Source organism: Capricornis sumatraensis, chromosome X (genome assembly GCF_032405125.1).
Source record: "Capricornis sumatraensis isolate serow.1 chromosome X, serow.2, whole genome shotgun sequence".
In the NCBI taxonomy this organism is placed as follows: domain Eukaryota; kingdom Metazoa; phylum Chordata; class Mammalia; order Artiodactyla; family Bovidae; genus Capricornis; species Capricornis sumatraensis.
Window position 1 is genome coordinate 135,471,024 of NC_091092.1, and position 24,084 is coordinate 135,495,107.

Genomic DNA, 24,084 nt, shown 5'->3' on the forward strand with positions numbered 1-24,084 from the left:
CTGCATCTCCTTGTCTTCCCTCAGCTAACCAGAAACTGAGCCGCTCCCCAACTGGCGGGAAACAAACAAGCTAACATATTTGCAGGAATTCTCAGAAGCACAGGCCTTTCACATTTTCAAGTCTCCCAGTTCATCTTATAATATATGTCATTTTGGAATCTCTGCTTTCCCAGAGAAAGTATAATTGGTTGATTATTCTCAGGGTCATGACTGGACAATCGCAATTCCTCGCCATTTCAGCCAAAATCTATGTAAATTCCATTTGAGGAAGTAGAGAGGAGACATCACAGAGGCTGAAAAAGATTTCTGTTGAAAATTTCCAGGACTATCAAGAAAGGGTCTGCATCAAAGCACAAAGCAGCTTGGAAGAAAATCCTAGAGGCAATAATGAAGTACTCATTCAAGAAATGCTGCATCAACAGTACTTTCCATGGCATCGAGGAAAATATTTTGTGGAAAATCATGGACATCAATTACTGCATTGAAAAATGATCCATATGGGTCGAGCTCTACGTTTTATATGTACAAAAGTTTGAGGAATACCTTAACTAAGTTGTTTGCTGATATTTCACTTTTTTATATGCTCCAGAATATTATATGGTTAAAATCTATCAGTTCAGTTCAGTTCAGTCGCTCAGTCGTGTCTGACTCTTTGCGACCCCATGAATCACAGCACGCCAGGCCTCTCTGTCCATCACCAACTCCCCGAGTTCACTCAGATTCACGTCCATCGAGTCAGTGATGCCATCCAGACATCTCATCCTCTGTTGTCCCCTTCTCCTCCTGCCCCCAATCCCTCCCAGCATCACAGTCTTCTCCAATGAGTCAACTCTTCGCATGAGGTGGCCAAAGTACTGGAGTTTCAGCTTTAGCATCATTCCTTCCAAAGAAATCCCAGGGTTGATCTCCTTCAGAATGGACTGGTTGGATCTCCTTGCAGTCTATGCTGAAGTCTAAAAGTTAGCTCAAGAAATATGAAAGTATTATAAAGCAATATATACAAGGGCTTGCCAAACTCTTTCTGTAAAGGGCCAGACAGCAAATATTTTCAGCTCTGTGGACCATTCAGTCCACTATTGCAACTATCCAATTCTGACACTGTAGCAGAAAATCAGCCACAGACAACATGTAAATGAATGGGTGTGGCTGTGTGACAATAAAACTTTATTTAAAAAAACAGGCACTGGGCCAGATTTGACTTAAGGCCAATTTGCCAACCTATGATCAAAGCGACAAAACATGATGTCTTCATTTCCTAGTGGACATATATAGAAATGTCTGGCAATTGATGAAGTCAGATTCCATGAAATTTGATATATATGCCAATGATACCAACTGTTGCCCAACTGGGGAAAATCCCAACATCTTTGTTTCCCACCACATCTTTCCTTCCAGTTCAGGGGGATCATACATACAAAGCGCTTCCCCTTTGTTCTACATTTCACTAGTCACCACTTACTTAAGTAATCTTCTCACATATCCACATTCCTAGCCTCCTTATTACTTTCTCTTCTAACATTCTTGTCTACCGGCATTAGAAAGCTACCTCCATGTGATCAAAATGCAAGCCTCATCATGAATAATAAGTTTAATAGTTGTATTAGGGATGTGCTTTGTCAAAGAAGATGAAAGAAACACTTTGAAGTGAAACAAGGTAATAAAGAATCAGTGTCTTTACCTTCTAAAATTCTCAATATGGTGCAAAATAACTTTCAGAAAGTGACATCTCCTTACTCTCTAATAAAAGCTATCCCCCTTGCTTCAACATGAGCATTTAAAAAGCTCCCTAAGTTTTATTCTCGTGCTGTTTTGGCTTTGATGGCATCACAACAAGGTTGTGCACTGTTCATGTAAGTTGCGTGCATATGGTATTCTGATCACACTGCAGGTTAGAGAATTTTTTTTCAATCTAGCTTTGAATTTCTATTACCAGGAGAGGCTATTTGCCATAACAAAGCAACCCCAAGCCCAAAGTATCAGTGGCGTAACTCAGCCGAAGTCAGTTTTCCCTATCCCTGTCCAGGAAAGTATAAAGGGGTGGGAGAGGTGTGTAGGTGTGTTGGTGTGTTTTGTCCTGCACAGTTTCAGGGTCCCAGGCATCTTCCATCTGTGAGTTCCGCCTCCTCTAAGCCTTTAGACCAGGAATGCTCAATAGCGTCAGTGCTGACTTTCTAGACCAGCTTATTCTTTGTTGTAGGCTGCTGTTCTGTGCATTGAAGGGTATTTAGCAGCATCCATGGCCTCTACCCACTAGATACCAGTAACACCCCCCACTCCATTGTGACAAATAAAAATGATGTCTCCAGATACTGCAAAATGCCCCTCAGGGCTACAACAGTCCTTCTTCTCCACATTGAGAACCAGGAACTTACTTAAAAAGATTATCATCACTCATCAGAGATTATGTGTTCTATTTATTCTGGGGAGACTAAATTTATATTTAAAAGTTTTCAAAATATGAAATCAAGTTATCTTTGTTCACGTAGTACACATGGAACGTGATTCCAATAGCTGTTGGACACAGGGTTCTTCAGCTGGAAAGTCCATTATATCATTTTTCTATAAAAAGCAAGTGCCCTGTTCGTCTGCCTTGAATTATTTCACAAGCATTTCAGAACCATTTCACTGGCCACAGGATCAAATGCCATCCATGAGTCACAAAAGAAGTCTTTAAAAGCCTGAGTAAAATGGGTTCCCTTGGGAGTTTTTCCAGACCCCAGGAGGTATCCCTTGATATTCATTCCCTCTCCCTTTAAAAATCCACTATTCTACCAGTTTCGCTCCAAAGGAAGGCAACGGGCTATGTACAAAACCACTTCCACAACTGAAACAAAATCCCATGAGATTGTGAAAATGACTCTTAAAGCAAAATGCTGGGACCCCTAATAATTACTTACATTATCCTAATTCCCTTGAAACAGTACTACCTCTCATTCTTGCTGATGCAAAGCTGCTAAAAAGTAATCAGACAGGTCTGGGTCTTTTGGATGTACCCATCAACATTTAGTGGTTACTTAGGAAACAGTAGTATAATTACAACTGATAGTGTTTTCCCTACAACTGGCACATGCTAGAGCCCTTGAAGTCATTTTTTGGAAAGTGCTGTCTTAGAGGAAAAAGGAATAGTACACTGGCAAGTATAAACATGCACTAAAACCCTCATGGCTACAATTTGCCTAGGTCAGGAGACTTAGGGTGAAGACCACTATCAAAATCAAACATTGAAACCACAAGGTCTCAAGCACCACTTTTTTCCTTCCAAAAAATAACACTGGAAGCAATAAACCCAATTGTGAAAAAATTATGACAATCAAGAACGATCAAATAATAGCCACAAAAGCCTTAACACTTTGCCAACAAAGGTCCATATAGTCAAAGCTATGGTTTTTCCAAGAGTCATGTACAGATGTGAGAGGCGGACCATAAAGAAAGCTGGGCACCAAAGAATTGATGCTTTTTCAATTGTGGTGCTGGAGAAGACACTTTTTTTTTTTTTTTGATGATTTTGTTTATTTATTTATTTATTTTAATTTTAAAATCTTTAATTCTTACATGTGAGAGTTCCTTGGACAGCAAGGAGATCAAACCAGTCAATCCTAAAGGAAATCAACCCTGAATATTCATTGGAAGGACTGATGCTGAAGCTCCAATACTTCAGCCACCTGAAGCAAAGAGCCAGCTCATTTGAAAAGACCATGATGCTGGGAAAGATTGAGGGCAAGAGGAGAAGGGGGCGATAGAGGAAGAGATGATTGAATAATATCACCAACTCAATGGACACGAATTGAGCAAACTCAGGGAGATAGTAAAGGACAGGGAAGCCTGGCATGCTGCAGTTCCTGGGGTCGCAAAGAGTCAGACATGATTGAGCGACTGAACAGCAAGAGTGGGGAAACATGGAGAGAAACACTACCACAGAGAAGGAGAAGGCATAATTGGATAGTTTATCTTGCTCAAAGTCCTGGGAAAATCTCACCAACGAATATCATTAGATCCTAGATATCTCTGTTGCATGCCACTTGCATACTGGGGAGGCCAAAATCCCTAATTGGAACCTAATGGCTCCATTTATCATTTGAAAACCAACTTCTAACAACCATCTATTTCCTTTTTGCCAGAGCACCAAAATATGCCCTCTCTCCCCTCCTTTCTCCTCCTTTCATGATGTGTGACCTGAGGAGGAGGCATCAAAAGATGTTACCAGTGAGAAATTCAAAATAAGATGAAGAAACATTTTTACTTAACAGGATGAATCTGGACATTTCAGTAGTGGAAAAATTCACAAAGGTGAAGACTAGCTGGATAAGGTCTACGGCTCATTGTAACATTGGAAGTTAGAGAGGAGAAGAAATCTATCAACTGTCACCATTTTGCAACATAAGCAGATTGTGTGCTCGGTCAAGAAGGAATCTCCCTGACCTGAAAATGCCATGTTCACCACAGGGAAGGGGACATACCACCCGCTAGGGGTGGAAGTGGAGGAGTCTTACCAGGTTTGCCTGGGACTAAATCCCAGATGCTGCTGTCAGGGTGTCTGTGGTGGGCAGTGAATTCCAAAGCATATGTCATCACCACTGTGACTCACTGTTACACAGACTAATTTACCCTGGCACTCATGGTCCTCAGTTTCAAGGGCACTAATTGTAAATGTCATTGAAAACGATAAACAGGAAGCAAGTCACCAAAAATAATGCATCTGCTTAAAGAACAGTCTGGATTCGATTTACTATTGCACTGTGAGTGGGGAATCTGGTCTTCCAGCTTATTTGTCTCACATAACCACATCTGTTCCAAGGAGAAGGTGCTGCAGTAATTACAAAGCCTCTGTTCCTACAATGCTCTTTATCTTGTTCTTAGAAACCACCAGCACCTTTCACTGGGGCTTGCTATGGTGTTACCCAAAATGGACCGCACAACTCCACCTAATTAATTCTGAGTTCTACATTGTTCCCAACTGGATAAACACTGTTAAATATGAGAAACCTGTTCCCACTTTAGAGTTCATTATACATGCCACTAAGAATTCTTAATCAGACCCTCCAACAATGATTCCAAGAAGAAACTAGTTTTACCTGCAATTTCAGATTACTTCCACAATGCAGATTTTTTTATGTTCTCTAACATCTCATGACAGCTACTGTTCTTTGGAGTAGATTGCATGCATTCATTTCAGAAACAAAATGTACAAAGGCAGTATAGGTTCAAAGGAAAGAAGGGAATATGTAATGGGATGGTTATCTAGACAGAAGGTTACTTGCGATTTTTGGAAAGACTAATTGCTCTATTTCCTTTGGTGGTGACAATAAAAATCATACTGCGTTAAAGCGAGGGAAGAAACCACTTTCATTAATACCCACATTGTTGGAATTGACACTATTACCCCTGGAAATATATAAAATACAACGAAGATTATAAATATTCTCTTTGCTATAACATAGCATTATTATTTAAAAAGGCACTTCCATGTGATCAGAGGAGGCAAATGACGACAGCACATCAGAGTGGCATTAATTTCTGCCGTACATGAAGGAGTTATAAGTGGGGACTCTGAAGTGATGGTCAGATCCTGACTCAGCTTCCTCCTTAGGTAAGTTAGTTACTGATCCTCTCTGATCCTCAGTGGCCCCCTCTGTAAAGCAGGACTAACAATACAAGCTATCTCATTAAGTTGTTGTGAGAATTAAATACCAGAGTTACTGTTGAGAAAATGCTTATCAAAGTGCCCGAGACACAGTGAGTCCTCAATATATTTTAGGTAGTTGTGGGAGTAGAAGCAACAGTGGCAACAGGAGTAGTCATGATAGCAGTAGTAGCAGGATTTTAGTATTAATAGTAGTAGTAGCAGCTGGAGTAATATAAGAGAGTAGTTAGGATTAATATTGGGCTTCCCAGGCGGCGCCATGGTAAAGAACTCACCTGCCAATGCAGGAGACACAAGAGACTTGGTTTGATCCCTGGGTTGGGAAGATTCCCTGGAGAAGGGAATGGCAACCCACTTCAGGATTCCTGCCTGGGAAATCCCAGGGACAGAGGAGCCTGGCAGGCTACAGTCCATGGGGTTGCAAAGAGTTGGACATGACTGAGCACATAACACACACAGGAATAATATTATCCATAAGTTTTAGAAGTGGAAAAATCATTACTAATATAAATATTAAGATGTTGTATTTGTAAAACTGCAGAACTAAGTAATATTACTATTACTGGTAATATCCCTGGTGGCTCAGACGGTAAAGAATCTGCCTGCAATGCAGGAGACCTGGGTTTGACGGCTAGGTTGGGAAGATCCTCTGGAGAAGGGAATGGCTATGCACTCCAGTATTCTTGCCTGGGAAATTTCAGGGACAGAGGAGCCTAGCAGGCCACAGTCCATAGGGTCACAGAGTCGAATGCGACTGAGTGACTAATACTTTCACTTTTTTCACTTTAATATTAACATTTCTAACAATAGCCTTGGTGGTTGACAACACAAAGAGCACTGCTATTACCAGTACTCATAATTATACTAATAATCTAGGCCCTGAAAATCACTGCACAGGCAATAAAAATAATGCAATATAAAATTGGTCTATTTTGTACCAGAAATTATCATTTACTTTGGACATGGGGGTATTCCAAAGACCGTGATATTCTTCCACCTTCCTTTCAAAGAGGATAATTGTATCCTGGAGCAATATTAGGAAAAAAGTCTCATCTTCATGTAGATAAAAGGGAATGAAAGCCACAGAGAAATCATTAAAGTAGGGGTTATTTATGACTTATGTTGATTACCAATGAGGAGGAAAGGTTGCTCTGAAAAGAATACAGATCTGAAACAGACAACAGAAATGAGCTTATTACTCTAGCAAAAAGAGTTTCCAAATTACAGTCAATTCTTGATTATCTAGAAGCAAGTGACCTGGTTTGAGAATGGCGGTGGTCAAAAACATATAGCCACATATAAGAAGACCTACACCAATTGGCAGGTGGTGCCAGTGGCCAAGAACCGACATAAGAAACTCAGGTTCTGTCCCTGGGTGGGGAAGATGATCCCCTGGAGGAGGAAATGGAAACCCACTCCAGTATTCTTGCCTGGAAAATCCCATGGATAGAGGAGCCTGGCGGGCTACAGTCCATATGGATGCAGAGCTGGACACAACTGAAGTGACTTATACGCATGCATACGAATTAGAACTTTATCACCAAGAATAGAGGCCACTTGGTGTCTACCTATAACTATCTGCACTATCCTGGTACAGCCAGTTCTTCAAACTCACACTCCTACTCGCTTTGTAAATGTGAATTTGTTTCAGCAGGACTGATCCATTAGGGAACTATTTGAGGACAATTCAAATTTCCTGTTTCCTGATGCACCATTTCATTGAGGAGAAGGACCATGAATTAAGAAAATTGCATGCAGCTGAACAGAGCCACATAGGATCACACAAAACGTGCTCAGACACAACCCCCTCAAGGTGTACAGCTCCCTCAGTTCACAGGTCCTCACCTGCTGCTGCAACCTCCATCCTGATTTCAGATCGCCTTCCTCCACATGCACAGGCTGATTTCAGGGCCTTTGGAGGGAAGGTGACATGTGCATTGCGGTATTTATGTATTCCCTAACTACTTAGCATGTGCTGGCATTTTTATGAGGTTCTTATCTTTTTTTTAAACTGTGTCCTGACAATGTGTTTTTTTAATATTTTAAGTGCCATGCTCTTCACCACTTTTCTCCACAAGCCTGGCGGGTTTTTATTACATGATCTCGCAATCACACTATAGTTTCAAGAACACATATGTCACACTATAACACTATAGCAGAATTGACTATATCATCCACATCTTCCTTAGCCTGAGAGACCTTACTGCCAAATGTCTATAACAGAATATAGAGCATGGAGACACACTGTGGTGGCCCAGGGCAATGGTCAGGAGAACTGAAGCAGTCCCAAGATCAAGATTTTTCTCACTCCTGGAATGAGGACAAAGTACGGAGAAGACAGCGAGCTTTCACTCAAGAATGAAGGGTAAGAACAGGGACGATGCTCTTGGAATTTCAGAATGGACTCTGAGGCAGAGACTGGCCAGCTGACCATGAGGCCAGTTTTTTCTCTTTATGATACCTACGTAACTACAATTCCCAGTGTCTCTTGTGGTTAGATCAGCCTCACAATGTGTTCTCACCTATGGATGAGAGCAGAGGGGATACATGTACCTTCTTGTTCACTCTGCCTTCCTTGCAAAATCAGCCTGCTTTATGCACACAAACATGACGTCTTGGAAGATGTATACCAAAGATCATACTGAAGACGACAGATGCAAAAACAGAAGGAACTTAGGTCCCTACATCACCACTTGCACAATAGGGAAGAACAAATCTGACTCCATATTAGATCCGTTTCTTTTTACTGTAACGTTTATATTCTGTTGCTTTTGCTTCTTAAGAGTGTTGCCTATAGGACTTCCCTATAGGTGGTCCAGTGATTAAGAATCTGCCTGCCAATGCAGGGGACACAGGTTCGATCCCTGGTCTGGGAAAATTCCGCATATGGTGGAACAATTAAGCCCGTGCACCACAATAAGAGAAGCCCCTGCACAGCAACTAGAGAAAGCCTGCTCATGGCAACAAAGATCCAGGACAGGCAAAAATAATTTTTTTTAAAAGGGCGAGAAAAGAGAATTATCCCTATGGCCTGAATATATAGGATAGCCCATTCTCAAGACTCTGACCTTTAAAAGTGTAACTTTTCCATTCATATAGAGATAAAAAGTTGCAGAACAAAGAATAACATTTGGCTAGTTGGAAATTTACAGGAACATTGTGATCTGAGCTATGAGGACAGATGCAAGAACAAAGGATTCCAACACCAAGAAGTTTGCCTCAACCAACCATGCTCCTCCTTCATCTTGCCTTTAAAATGCTTTCATGAAACCCTTCAGGGAGTTCAGGGTTTTGAGGGCATGAGCCACCCATCTCCTGGCATGACCCTGCAATAAACCTTTTCTGCTCCAAACTCCTACTTTTTGTTTTGCTAGGCCTCACTGTGAGTCGCACACACAAATTTGCATTTGGTAACACTTGGAAGAGAGCAAGACATAAAGGATTCTGGTATTAGAGATATCACACAATTTGGAGTTATTTTGTTAAGCAGCTTTACCTTAACTTGCTAAATCCAGACAGACTGGCCAACATGTCCTGCTGCTGCTGCTGCTAAGTCGCTTCAGTCATGTCTGACTCTGTGTGACCCCATAGACGGCAGCCCACCAGGCTCCCCTGTCCCTGGGATTCTCCAGGCAAGAATACTGGAGTGGGTTGCCATTTCCTTCTCCAATGCATGAAAGTGAAAAGTGAAAATGAAGTCACTCAGTTGTGTCCGAATCTTAGTGACTCCATGGACTGCAGCCTACCAGGCTCCTCCATCCATGGGATTTTCCAGGCAAGAATACTGGAGTGGGTTGCCATGTCCTTCTCCAATGCAGGCATGCATGCTAAGTCGCTTCAGTCGTGGCCAACTCTGTGCGACCCCATAGAGGGCAGCCCACCAGGCTCCCCTGTCCACAGGATTCTTTAGGCAAGAACACTGCAGTGGGTTGCCATTTCCTTCTCCCCACATGTCCTGGTCTAGCTTAAATGTTAAAAGGTTAATGCAGGAGCACTTTCCGGAGTGTTTAAGAAGTGTATGCCTTGGATGGACAACAAAATCCTACTGTTTAGCACACGGAGCTATATTCAATGTTCTGGGATAGACCATAATGGAAAAAAATATAAAAAAGAATGTATGTGTATATATATACGTGTGTGTGTGTGTGTGTGTGTGTGTGTGTGTGTATAACTGAGTCACTTTGTTGTACAGCAGAAATTAACACTGTAAATCAACTATACTTCAATTTTAAAAAATAAATTTAAAAGAGTCATGCCTTTTCTGTGCGACAGCTTCTCTACTGTGTAGGGGTTATATAATGTTGAACAAGCCCCTCTCTCTTTTCAAGGAATCTACAGTCTAGCAAGAGGAGAGAAAAACATGAGTGACCATAAAAGATATTACACAGGAAGAAATTCTACTCTAAGGAAGAGTAAGAGAAGAGAGAGAAATCTGTTCATCAGATCATCCTAAGAAGGCATAAGAACAATCAGGACAGCTCTGTTCAATATAAAAATGGAAAATTCCCCAAATAGTCATTAAACCAGAATGGATAAATAAATTGGGGGTCTTCATGTAATGAATACTCTACAGCAAGGAGAATAAGCGGACTACCACCGCCTGAGAGCATAAGTGGGTCTCACAAATGTTACTGAAGTGAAAGAAGCCAGACATATTCACATAGCACAATTTATACTAAGTTCAAAGACTTAGTTCAGCCAAATGAACTGACAGTGACAGAGGTCAGGATAATGACTAACTTCAGGAAAAGGATCTAAGAAGGGCCACTGGACTTCAAGCTGTATTCTAATTCTTGAAGTGGGTGGTGGTTACATGGGTGTATTCGGTTTATGAAAACTCAGTGAGTCTCCACACTTATGATGCAATTGTTCATGACTTTCATGCTTCAATAAACAGCTAACAAAATCACAAATGTTACTGATGTCAGGACGTCAGTTTGAAGAATGTACCTCAGAGACTCAATGTGTCCACAGAGTCAACTCACTCATTTAGGCAAGTGAGAGACAAAGATATTTTTGGTGGGATGTGTACTACTATTGGGGCTTCCTTTGTGGCTCAGCTAGTAAAGAATCCACCTGCAATGCAGGAGACCTGGGTTCAATCCCTGGGTTGGGAAGATCCCCTAGAGAAGAGAATGGCTACTCATACCAGTATTCTGACCTGGAGTATTCCATGGACTCTATAGTCCATGGGGTTGCAAAGAGTCAGACACAACTGAGTGACTTTCACATTCACTTACTACTATTGAGAACTTCTGCCTACTTCCTCATATTGCAACCCAGTCCAATAACCTCCAATTCAAACAGCAAATTTTTTTATTTACTACCTAAGTACACCCTCAAGCCTTAGGAGTCCTCAGGAGTCATATTTTTGCAGATACTAAAAACTGTACAAGCAGAATTACGGGGGAAATGGATTTCTCTGCTAACGAGAACGTGAAAATTTTTTTTCAGTAAATCTCTCCTTGCCTACCCTCCCTCCTTTTCTACCTCTTCCTCCTCATTTTTGCCCTCTCACCTTCTATCTACACACGAGCACATGCACATACATATGTGCATACATATACAGGAGAACCTACAAGATTCTAATGCAGTCACACCTCTTGACTCACTGAGACAAGCATCAGCTGTAGAGTTCAACAGGCTTAGGCCACTCCAGATGCAAAAGAAGACTCTCTGCCCCTCAGGTCCTGTCATGGAATCAATATACGGCTCAATCTCCAGGGTTCACCATTTCTGTATTGGTTAATGTGTATTACTTAGAGCCCTTTCAGGACAGAAACCATCTTAGACTAGATCAAGAAAAAACAAAACTGTGGCCTGTATAAGTAAACCCACCAAGGTATACTAGCTCCTGGCATGGCTGGATTCAGAGCTCAGATGCCATGAGAATCCTTTTTCCCAGCCTCTCACTAGATGCTGACTCAAGCTTTCAGCCAGAGGTCCCCCAGGACTGGCACTTATGGCTACAGGATGTTTTGGGATTACATTTTTAAAGGCCATCCTCATCGAAGAACAAAGTACTTCCCTGCCAGCTCAGTTCAAAAAGCTCTGGGTGAGAGCTCTCATTGGCTCGGTCTGGGTCACGAGGGCTGACAATCAGCAGCCACTCATGGGTATTATGGCTGGCATGGGGAAAGAGAAGCTCCCAAAGGAAGAGAATGGATGTTCCAAGAAGAAGGAGGAGTCCCAGAAGTGGAAAAATCACACATCTACAACCCGGGTATTTTTCAAACCTGGGCTGCTACTTATATAGGGCAGGGGTCATGAAAATAATCCCTGGGTTGCAATTAGCAGAAATTAAAAATGAAAAAGGATAAACAGAACAGAATGAGACTGTACCCAACTCAATATTATTTTGTGAAACTTTTGTTTTAATTATGGCTATGTGTGTGTGGTATATGTGTGTACTGGGTAACAATGGAAAAATTTCTTACTGTGGGTATTGGCTTTAAAAAATCAGAGTAGTACAATACTCTGACAATACAATCATCAAACATCAGATCTGTTTAACATCTATGCATACATACCTACCCACTCCTGGGAATACTTTGTGGATATTTCATGCCTATCCCCATATCTTCATTTAATGTGATTATGGCTATAGATAATACAAAAAAATGTTTAGCTGAGACATTTTTATTATGAACCATTACATCTTATCCAATCAATGAGATGTTTAGGAATAAGAAATACATGATTGTAAAATTCTTTTCAGTGACACCCAAACAAAAGAGCCTAATAAATTAATTGGTTTTCGTATAAATACCAAGGAAAATTACTTTCAATTTACTTAATTGTTTATAATTATCTTTATAACCTTACTTTCAATCATATGATTAATACATTCTTGTTGGAAATAATGTGTTCGTTACAGAACAGCATGGAAGAAAAGATCATTTTACTAAAATCCTATCATATAAGAAACACAGGGAAGCACACTCCCCACTCACAGAAAACTCTGGCCCTATGAGCTGTTCCTCGTGAGGGCAACCACTGTCATCAGCCGATGAGTCAGTCGGTAATTACTAGGTATCCATGTAACCATCCCTTTCTGGAGATCAATTTAGCAAATCCTCCCTACTCTCCAGAGCTGGCCTAACCAACAGTTATTTCCTCTCCTTCTTTCCTTCCAGTGTCTCAGTTTTGTAGAGGCATCAGATGGCTCTGTGCAGGGCTGGGGGTAGGATGGGGGTAGTGGGAGCTGAGGTCCTCTCCCACACTAGAAGCTAACTTTGAATTCATAGAAGCCAGTGCTATTTTGAGTGAGACAGCTCTTCATTATACAGAACTGTTTTGCTCATGTTAGGATGTATCACTGGTTCCTTCCTGCTGTATGCCCATAGGAACCCTGCATCCAACACTACAAACAGTTGGCACATTCAGGGTCATTGCCCATCAGCTGCCTGCCAGTTGAAAACCACTGGTTAGAGAAGCAGGGGTCAGCAAACTTTTCCTATAAAGGGCCACCTGGTAAATATTTTAAGCTTTGTGGGCCACATGGTTTCTGTTGCAACTACTCAACTCAGTCACTACAGTATAAAAGCAACCATAAATTTTTTGAATGGGCATAGGTGCTCTAATAAAACTTTATTTACAAAACACATCATAGGCTGCACTTGGTCCACCAGTCATGGTTTGCCAATGTCCACAAGTCTAAACTAGCCAAGCTAATTCCCCAAACCAAGCAGATTTAAGAAAGACATGAGATATCATGATAATTCTGGATAATGCAAGATCAGGGGACTCTGCTATGAGGTTTCAGGGAAAGTTTTCCACACTCTCAAATAAGGGAGGCACTACAGAAACATATCCTGCCCCTCTTTCATCTTTAGCTTTTTTTGTGTAAATATATCATAGCTGGAGCTACTGTAGTCAGTTTGCAACCATAAAAAGTGCAGTCTACATGCTGAGATGGCACATGAGAAAAAACAACAAAACCCAGAGCCCAGGAATCCAGTTAACCAACACTAAAATGGCCCTACCTCTGAATTCTTATGTGAGAAAATAAATTCTCCTCCTCCTTAAGCTATGTTAGTTGTGTTTTCTATTACACGCTGATGACAGTATCTTAACAAATACATGTTGATCATAAAGCAGTAAGAGGCATACATTAATTTCTACTGGCATATGAGTGCAGTGTCTACACTGACACTTGTTAGCTACCTCCAAAATTCAAGTGTTTATTCTGCAAACAATAGCCTTGTTGTTCTCCAAGTACAGTTCTGAATAAAAGAGAAAATACCAGAGAATAACTACATGTTGATTACTTCCTCAACATCTTTCCCGTTCTTTCTCCATGATACTGGAACCCTGATTCTGAGCATTAGGATCTCTGGGAAGGTGAGCCAGAAATGAACATCTCATTGCCCTTTGCTAGATGTGGCCATGTGATCCATTTTAGTCAAGGAGACTCTAAAGGGAGAAAGTCAGCTTCTGTAAAAGATGTTCCTCTATGATTTACAAAAAGAAAAAAAGAGCCACACAAGGAAAACAACTCACAATGCTCCAGCACATGCTGTTTCCTGTCTCTGAGCCCAGTCATGTTATGATATGATGCCTGGAGCTGTAGCAACCACTTTATACCATAAGGTAATAAGCATGATACTAGTGAAGCAGAAAGAAGGAAAGAGCCTGAGGAAAGCCCAACCCAGGAATCATCTCCCTCTAGAAATATATTGGTTAAGCCAAAGTTATTCAAGTATTCTTTTACTTGCAGCTAAAATATCCTGACCAATAAATGGATAATAAGAAAGGCTGACATCTTTAACTGTAAAACACAGAACATATTCAGCTTATATATGAACTACTAAGGGCTTTCCCTGTGGTTCAGCAGTAAAGAATCCACCTGCAATGCAAGAGAAGTGAGTTTGATCCCTGAGTCAGGAAGATCCCCTGGAAAAGGCAATGGTTACCTACTCAGTATTCTTGCCTGAAGAATCCCATGGACTGAGGAGCCTGGCGGCTACACTTCATAGCGTTGCAATGAATTGGACACAAGTAAAGAGACTGAGCACATACATGAACTACTAAGTATCAGTTCAGTTCAGTTCAGTCGCTCAGTCGTGTCCGACTCTTTGTGACCCCATGAATCGCAGCACGCCAGGCCTCCCTGTCCATCACCAACTCCCGGAGTTCACTCAGACTCACCTTCATCGAGTCAGTGATGCCATCCAGCCATCTCATCCTGTCGTCCCCTTCTCCTCCTGCTCCCAATCCCTCCCAGCATCAGAGTCTTTTCCAATGAGTCAACTCTCGACATGAGGTGGCCAAAGTACTGGAGTTTCAGCTTCAGCATCATTCCTTCCAAAGAACACCCAGAACTGATCTCCTTTAAAATGGACTGGTTGGATCTCCTTGCAGCCCAAGGGACTCTCAAGAGTCTTCTCCAACACCACAGTTCAAAAGCATCAATTCATCGGCGCTCAGCTTTCTTCACAGTCTAACTGTCACATCCATACATGACCACTGGAAAAACCACAGGTGGCCCTAAATAAACAACCCATGGCATAGTGGAGTTTTGATGTCCACTTCCAAGAAAGTGGACATAGTAGGATAACCTTATAGGGCTATAGGGCTGGCCTGGGGGAGCGGTCCACATTCTCTTGTGTTTTTTCTATCCTCTAAAGCAATTCTACTTTTCCAATGTGGTTTCTACACTTCCCTTCAAAGCATCCACTCATCATAGCAAAGCACTCAGTGGACAAAGGCTAAAGAGTTTATCACTCTTTCGCTTTGAATCCTTTACTACATAGCATGTGGGGGGTATTACATCTTCTTTGTGGGAAAGAAAGCAAGCACGGCAGGAGGATATAAACATTTACAACACAATTCTTATTCAAGTTGTTTAAAATCTATTTGGGAAGAGAAAAGACTGTTCACAGTGGGAACATTTATACAGAGAATCATCTGTAAGTGCAAAGTGATATTATCTAAATTCTCCTTTATGCAGAATTTCCCCCAAAGCCCAGAAAGATAAAAATATTTATAAACCTAAATCTGTATCCACAGAGAATTCCCTGACGGTCCAGTGGTTAGGACTCCTCGCTTTCACTGCCGAGGGAGTAGGTTCGATCCCTGGTTGGGGAACTAAGATCCCACATGCTCTACACTGCGGCAAAAAAAAAAAAAAAAAAAAAATTCTGTATCTGCACATTCATTTGTGATTTTCTTCCCATCAAGAACTACTTTTAATGATGTTTGATGACATAGGACAAGGATCAGCAAACTTTCTGTAGAGAAGTACATGTTTTCAGCCTTGTGAGTCATCTGGTCTCTGTAGCAAACACTTAACTCTCACCCTGTATGGACAAAGCAGCCACAGGCAACACACAATGGGTGTGGCTGTGTGCCAATACAACTTTATTTATGGACACAAATTTGAATTTCATATAATTTTCATGTCATTAAATACTGTTCTTCTTTTGATACGAGGAAACCATTTAAAAATGTGAAAACCATTCTTAGTTTTACACAAATATAGGCCCACAAGAGGTAGGATCTGGCCCACAGGCTGTCATTTGCCAACCCCTGATCCCTGACCTAGGACACAGGAAAAAATATGAAATGACTTCTAGGTCAGCATTCAAACTGACTTATGCCCGTGTACAGTTTTATGTATGTTTCTTCTTGCATTCAGATGATCTTTCTAAAACGTTAACACATATGCCTATAATAGCCAGACTCTTTGATTAAACACACCACTATATTCCAGAGAAATGTAAGTTTATGGAGTTATGCATGACCACATCATTACCAGAATGAGATAAATGAAAGGATTAACCAGTAGAGATGAACCAGGCACTTTATTGCCTCCTATGTGTGTTTCCTCAACTTAGTTAAATAGCACTCTATTCTTCAGCCTGTCAACATGATCTCAACTGGAAAGCCAAATTATGAACTAATGGCATCATAATAAAATTATAGTCCTAATGGAAACATCCATCAATATATCCCCAGAACATGGTTCTCCAAAAAACACCAAGTTGTCCTCTTTGGTAAACAGAAGATTGTCAGAGGATACAATTTTTAAGACTGCTGTCAAAATGTGGTGATGTGTGTGCTCAGTCATGTCCTGCTCTTTGTGACCCCATGGACTGTAACCCTCTAGGCTTCTCTAGTCATGGGATTCTCCAGACAAGAATACTGGAGTGGGTTGCCATTTCCTTCTCCAGGGGATCTCCCCAACCCAGGGATCAAACCTGTGTATCCCATGTCTTCTGTATTAGCAGGCAGGTTCCTTACCACTGAGCTACCTGGGAAGGCAAAATGTAATTAAGTTTAAAAAACTTATACATACTGTTTGTCGGGTGGTGGGGAACAAAAGAAAACATACTTTTTCATTTTATATTCCTATCAGATAAAGAGTTATCTAGATATAAAAACTGATGGGACTTTGCTTCAGAGTACTCAATTCTATACAAAAAGTAGGAGATCATTTTTATAATCATATGATTTTTCCAGTTTCATCTTAATTTGCTAAAAAAAATTACTATTAGGGAACTACCTGGTAGTCAGTGGTTAGGACTCCACACTTTCATTGCCAAGGGCCCGGGTTCAATCACTGGTCAGGAAACTAAGATCCTGCAAGCCTTGCAGTGCAGCCAAAAAAAAATTTATATATATATATAAAAATATAAAATAAAAATTACTACTAAAATTGTATAGATCTGAAATTTGTATTACATCTCTATGACATATATCCTTAATGTAGTAGACCATCTCTTGTGCTTCATTCATCCTAAACAGAGAAAACTAATTAAAGGTTAAAACTATCTGAGTCAGCAATTTAAACTTTCATCCAGGGCAGATTTTTCAACATTTTTGTCACATTTTGGGAGATCATATTTACCTAAAGTCTGTTTCTCTTTTCTAAGTAAACTTCCTTTTCCCCCTAGATTCCCCCAATTTAATAACACTTTCATTAGTTTCTTATGTATCCTTTCAGTATTTTTAAACATAAATAAAATTATACCACTGTATAATTTTCTATGTTCACTTAATAAGTACATTGGGAGATGGTTCTATACTACTGCATAGAGTGTTTCCTTTTTCTTTACTTTTTATAGCTGCAGTGTTTCATGCTATCTTAATCGATGTTCTTATAGGTGCATTTCTTAGAATTTGCTTATTCTATGTGTGTGTGTTAGTCGCTCAGTCATGTCTGACTCTTTGTGACCCCATAGACTGTAGCTCTCCAGGCTCCTCTGTCCATGGAGTTCTCCAGGCAAGAACACTGGAGTGGGTTGCCATTCCCTTCTCCAGGGGATCTTCCTGACCCAGGGAATAAACCTGGGTCTCCTGCATTACAGGCTGATTCTTTACCATCTGAGCCACTATCAATAAAATGGTAGAAGTTTAGAAACAAATTAAATTTAGAGGGAATATTGCATAATTTCCCCATTTTACAAACGTGAAGAAACAAAGATCTGCTTGCTAAAAATCCACCTGAAGTTTCTACCACCATTATGCAAGTCTTCCATTCCCAAATGCCTCAAGTCTTGTCACTAGGTTAACTTCTGTGACAAATGCTCCTTGTCAACTTTAATACCTTGAGAAACCAGAATGTCCACAATTTTAGCATAAAATTTAAATACCATTTTAATGGCATCTCAAACTACCTTCTGACTTTTATGAGTTTTGAAATACCCAGTATGCTATTATTAATGTCATAAAAAATATGCTCATGAAATCCAAAGACTTCACTGTAAAGATATTCATCACATTATTATTCAAAGCAAAACACTGGAAAGGATCTAAATTTAATTAAATAGGAAGTCATTCAGTAAACTGTGGTATATATGGCTGTTTATTTCATATGTGTAAAAAAATTTCATGATACAAGAATACATTTTTTTAAATTTAAAGATAGAATTGTGTTCTGGTCATTTTTATGCAAACATAACAAATACATGTATTAAATCCTCCTTCCTTTTTAATACAAGTTTTTCCCTTACTGTTAGCACTTAACAATAAATATATTCAGAGATCTTTTTATATTACTACATATAAAGAAGTTCCTTGTTCTTTCCCCCCCCAGCCACACTGCATTTTATGTTAACTTTTAAGCCAAATTCTCATAGACCTATTTCTTAAAATTTGCTCATTCAAGTGAGATATTTTAAAAGTGCAACATAAAAACTAACCCTCAGTCAAATATGTGCACTTTAACAAGGCAATATCTTTCCTTTAGTACAGTGACAATTTCAATTTCTAGTACTTTATTTCCTTTTCCCAATATACTGTATGCAAGATACCCTGATCATGGGTTTGTTTGTTTTTTATTGGAGTATAGTTGATTTACAATGTCCTGTTAGTTTCAAGTATACAGCACAGTGATTCAGTTTTATACACATATATTCTTTTTCAGATTCCTTTCCCTTACAGGTTATTACAAAATACTGAATATAGTTCTCTGTAGTGTACAGTAGGTCCTTGTCATGGGTTCTTTACTCTCACATTAAAGTACCTAAAGCTCTCAACATCAAATCACTGAATATGATAACAAGCATTGTGTACAATTCTCTCCTGGCAGTAGAGAAAGATGTGTATAACTGGAGAAGACTAGGATAGTCAGGACTAGAAGAAAGGAGAGAAAACAAAGGGAGACTGTGAGGATCTGAGTCCAGATGTAGAGCTGGGTCTCAACGTGTAGGGTTGGGCAGTGGGCTTCACTGCCAAGGGTCCAACAGGCACAATAAATGAGCTCTGGCATCAGATCCTAAAAGCTAGGAGCAATCTGATCTGCTGAATGAAGTACAGAAGCAGGTATATCTATGAAATTTGATACTTGACCTCGTGTGGAATGCAGCATGCTTTCACTCTGATTCATTCATAATTCACCGAATATTTACTCACTATCTATTCTGAACCAAGAAGTTTAATAAAAGCCCTCTTTAAAAAACAAACAAACAAACAAAAACAGCCCTCTTTAGGAGGCTTGCCCTCAAAGAGCTCATAAAAGAGACACGGTGCCAAATTGGACTGAATTGTAATATCATATGTGACAGTCAACTACTGCCATGATAACACTGCATAAGAAACCTCTCCCCAAAACTCAGTGTCATCCAACAATAAGAGTCTGTTTTCATGCTCATAGGTTAACAGGATGATGCTGTGCCATGAATCTAGCTTCGGGAACTAGCAGGCCAACCTGGACAGTTCTTCATATAGTAATGTTATAAGCAAAAAAGAAATGAGCACAGCTTCTTAAGGCCGTCTACCAAAACTGATGCTCTGACCTCTGCCTGTGTTCCACAGGACAAAGCAAGTTACAAGTCCAACAGCAGTGGGTCAGGGAAGGACACTCTAAGAGGAGGAACTGTAATTTCACACAGAAAAGGCTTGAATTCAGTGAAGGTTTAAGAATTGGAAACACAAGTACAATCTACCACATAGTGAATGAATAAATGTTATGATAAAAAAAAAAAGTAGGGCACATGATGCCCAGCAGAGACTGCATACACAGCTAGACTAAATTTCCCAGCCACTCTCGCATGTAGATATGGCCAGGGTTGAGGTTAATGGAGTGTGGGTAGAAGGACGTACTTCAATTCCAGGCATTGCCCTTCAAAACCTCCCATCCAGTCTTCCCCTTTTCTCTCCCGTCATCTGTCGCTGAACCGTGGTGGGCAGGGCAACCTTGAATCGCATACTGAAGAGGAGAGAGCCTCCAGCTTCTGGGTGCTCTGAGTGTGTAGAGCAGAGCTCCTTCAGTCCAGCAGGAAGGCCTGTTAGGGGCTCCAAGTAAGAATAAGCCACTTATTCTCAAATTGAGGGGTTAACCTGCTAAAACAATTAGATTATCTTAACTAACAAAAGATGCTCGCCAAGCCATTTAACCCAGGATGGGGAGTTAGAAAGGCTACATGGAATAAGCACAGATTAGAAACTGAAAGATAAAAAACCAAATGGTCCTTTTCTAGGTGAAAGGGGGGCAAGGTAAAGATTGTTCCAGACAAAATGAAGAGTATATTGAAAGGCTCAAAGGTGTGACACAATTCAGGACGCCTAAAAAAGTTCAACATAGTTAGAGGTAAAGAGGATGTGTGTGTGTTTGTTTGTGAGTGTGTCCACCTGTGTGTTTGGGGGTTGAATAGGAAGTTAATTAATTAAGGCTAGGGAGAAATAAAAGTTTCCAAAAATAAGATACCCAAAGGAAACAAAGCAAACAGGGGCCCGCCCCCACAGGGCAGAGATAAAGAATGTGGATTCTCCATCAGGGACATTAAGGAGCAAGGAGACAGAGGAATAGAGATGATCACATTTGCACTTTAGAAAGCTTCTAAATTCAGCTCCAAGTGGGACAGTAAGTGTTAACAGCTAAAGACCCCAGAGGGGGCTGCCAGGGCTCGGTGTGGGATGTCCCCCCAGTCACAGCTTCCTTTCCCTCTCCTAGCAGAGCAGGCAGACAAGGCTCTAGCCCCAGACCAGAATTTGAGTCCTGGGCACAGAGTTCAAGGAAGAGCAGTGAAATGCTCCTGTCACAGGCACAGAGTAAATATTGCAGGTCTTGTAAGCCATGTGATTTCTATCATAGCTATTCAACTTTGCCACAAGTAGCCATGGGCAACACAGAAGCAAATGAGCGTGGCTGTGTTCCAATAAAACTTTATTTACAAAAACTGGCAGGAGATAAGTAAATGAAAATAGAAGTAAACATATCAGGTGGGCTAGAGAGTTCTAATCCGTGCCCTGGGCCACAGTGCAGGCAGGCTTGTGAGGGGTTTGTGACAAAACTAATCCCAGACTTCACTCACTGTGCCCTTGAGACTCCCCCTGCCCCCGCCCTGGCATCAAGACTGGTGACCTGGACTGTGATTTTTATAAGAGGCAAGCACTCTCGACTCCAGTTAAACGGCCATTGCAAAATCACCATGGTTAGATGTATGAGCCAATGTAGAACAGTCTAGAACTGGCCAGATGGCTTCATGCTCTCCACCTTAGCAATCTTCCACCAGTTAAATAATCGTGCCAGTTAAATATATAAAGACTCTCCTTCCTACATTCGATGGGTGAATTTTACGTTAATTTGGTGAATTTTGGACTATTGTGTTCTTTAAAGCTCATCTTTGTGAGATAATTATCATGTTCTCATTTTCAGTTAAGCAAATCTCACACTATCTTTGAAACATAAGGAAACAACCAAAATAAACATTAAACCTCTAAAGCAAACTGGAATTGTAGGGAAATTGCTTTTCCTTTTCGAACTTGAGGCACATTTCTTTCATAAAAATAATAGCATTTTTCTATCATTCAAAAAGGCCTTCTTAAAAGCAAAACTTACTGACACCTATTAAAAACTCATTTTAGCATAATACTGATTTTGCTCATTGAGCTTATAGGGTAAAACACAGCATTCTTAGAAGTCCAAGTTGCTGACTTTTAAACCATTAATCATAGAAAACCACTTCAAATGTCAAAACAAAAATAAAAGTTTATTCTCTGAGACCAATCCAAGAGACTTAACTTGCACACTCCTTTCCATTCCTGAATTACTGATCCTGATCACTGTTCAGCTCAACAAATTACAGTAATTCATTTGTTAAGAAGTATTAGAGTGGGTTTGTACATGACTTTATTCACTTATTATCTAGCATAGAGTATTCATCAGATGCCAAATACTGTAACCATACTTGAAAATACATTTCTAAAAGAAAAGGGCAGGATGAAACTTTCTTATCTCTTGGTCAGGAAAAAATGGGAATGGTAACTTGGTTATCTAAAGCTAAGGCTTAGAGTTCTTCAAGATACTTTTCATAGCTGAAGTACATAGTGACCTAAATTGCTCAGAAGCAAGGCTACATATGTTTGATATGTCTTTGCCATGAAGAACTAGAGGCATATAAGTAGCATCATATGATATTCATCTTTCTCTTTCTGACTTACTTCAGTTAGTATAATAATCTCTAGGTCCATCCATGTAGGCACAAATGGCATTATTTCAGGAGGAGGTGGGCAGGGATGGAATGGGAGGTTGGGGTTAGCAGATGCCAACTATTAATATTTTATTAACAAGGTCCTACTATATAGCACAGGGCACTGTATTCAATATTCTATAATAAATCATAACAGAATAGAAAAAAATTTAAAAACAAAAAAGAACTGAAGGCAGTCTAGTTTTTCATTCTGCTGCTCTCAATCAAATCACAAGAAAGTTGAGGTGAACTCAACTGCAAATTAATACAGCCTACCTCCAGTTCTCTGTCTACAACTAAATCCACTTATCTAGTTTTCTTTCCATGTGGAAAAAGATTAATGAAGGTCATGAGCCATCAGGACCAGGTGGCTCAAGTATACTGTAAGGGAATACCAGGCCTTCTCCTGTGGACTTATCAGTTCTCCACACACGTCAGTTGAGGCTCTACAAGTACTGTTGGCCCATTCTTTTTTCCATCCATGTTAAACTAGAAGTTGAAAGCTTTATGGAAGGCAAGTATCACTCTAACACATCTCTCTCCAGTCCAAAGAAAGTGGGCCAACTTAGTGACCGAAGAATAAGCATGCAAAATTGTCCCCAGTGAAACAAATACCACTAGGGCAGTTACGTAAACTTTTGATGCTCAGTGTCCCTACAGTTAAGTAAATAAGATCAGAAGTTTCAATAAAGACAAGGTCTACATTAACTGTGAATGTGTACTGGTGAATGCGTGTATTTAATATACTAAACTGAACACGTGTTGACAAAGCTTCTCTCCTTAACCAAACTCTAGCCAGGCTCCTCTGAGCCCTCCCTTGACTAGGTTTCAACCTCTGCCCAGAAAGAACTGAACAAACATTTCCTCAGTTTCTAAAAACTCTAAACTCAAGGGTACACTCCTAGGATGACTTCAGCTCCATTTAAAGTGCTTGTCTGAGAAATTTTAAGGCTGCAAATGAATTGACTGCTTCTTCCAACTCAGATCTGAAGATGGGGCCTCTGTCTCTCAGCCACTATAGGAGGGCAGGAGTCGTAACTTTGATAAGAGCCAGTTGACAAAGCCAGATAGGTTTCACATGGACCAACCCTCTTCTTGCTTTTTGTAATATTTCACTTTCCTGCCTGTACTGAGCCCCAGCTCCCTCCCTCCCTCTTCCCTCATTCTCCCTTTAAAATGCCCAGTCACCTCTGTACAACTGGAAGCCGTAGTTGTGTTCACAGCAGTCTCTCTTCCCCACTGCAATAGTATGTTACTGATTAAAATCTGTCCATACGATTTTAGCTAGTGTCTGGCTCTGTTGATCTTTGACACTGTGTATTTGGTTATGCTTGTGCCCACACACACGTGCTGACAATGTAAAGAAGAGAACATAGGAAAAGGCATTGTTTTGCGCAGGAGTCAGTAAACTGTTTCTGGAAAGAGGCAGACAGTACATATTTCAGGCTTTGCTGGCTGTAAGGGCCTTGGAGCATCTATTCAACTTTGCCGTTGTACAGCAAATGTAGACATAGACAATCGGCAGAT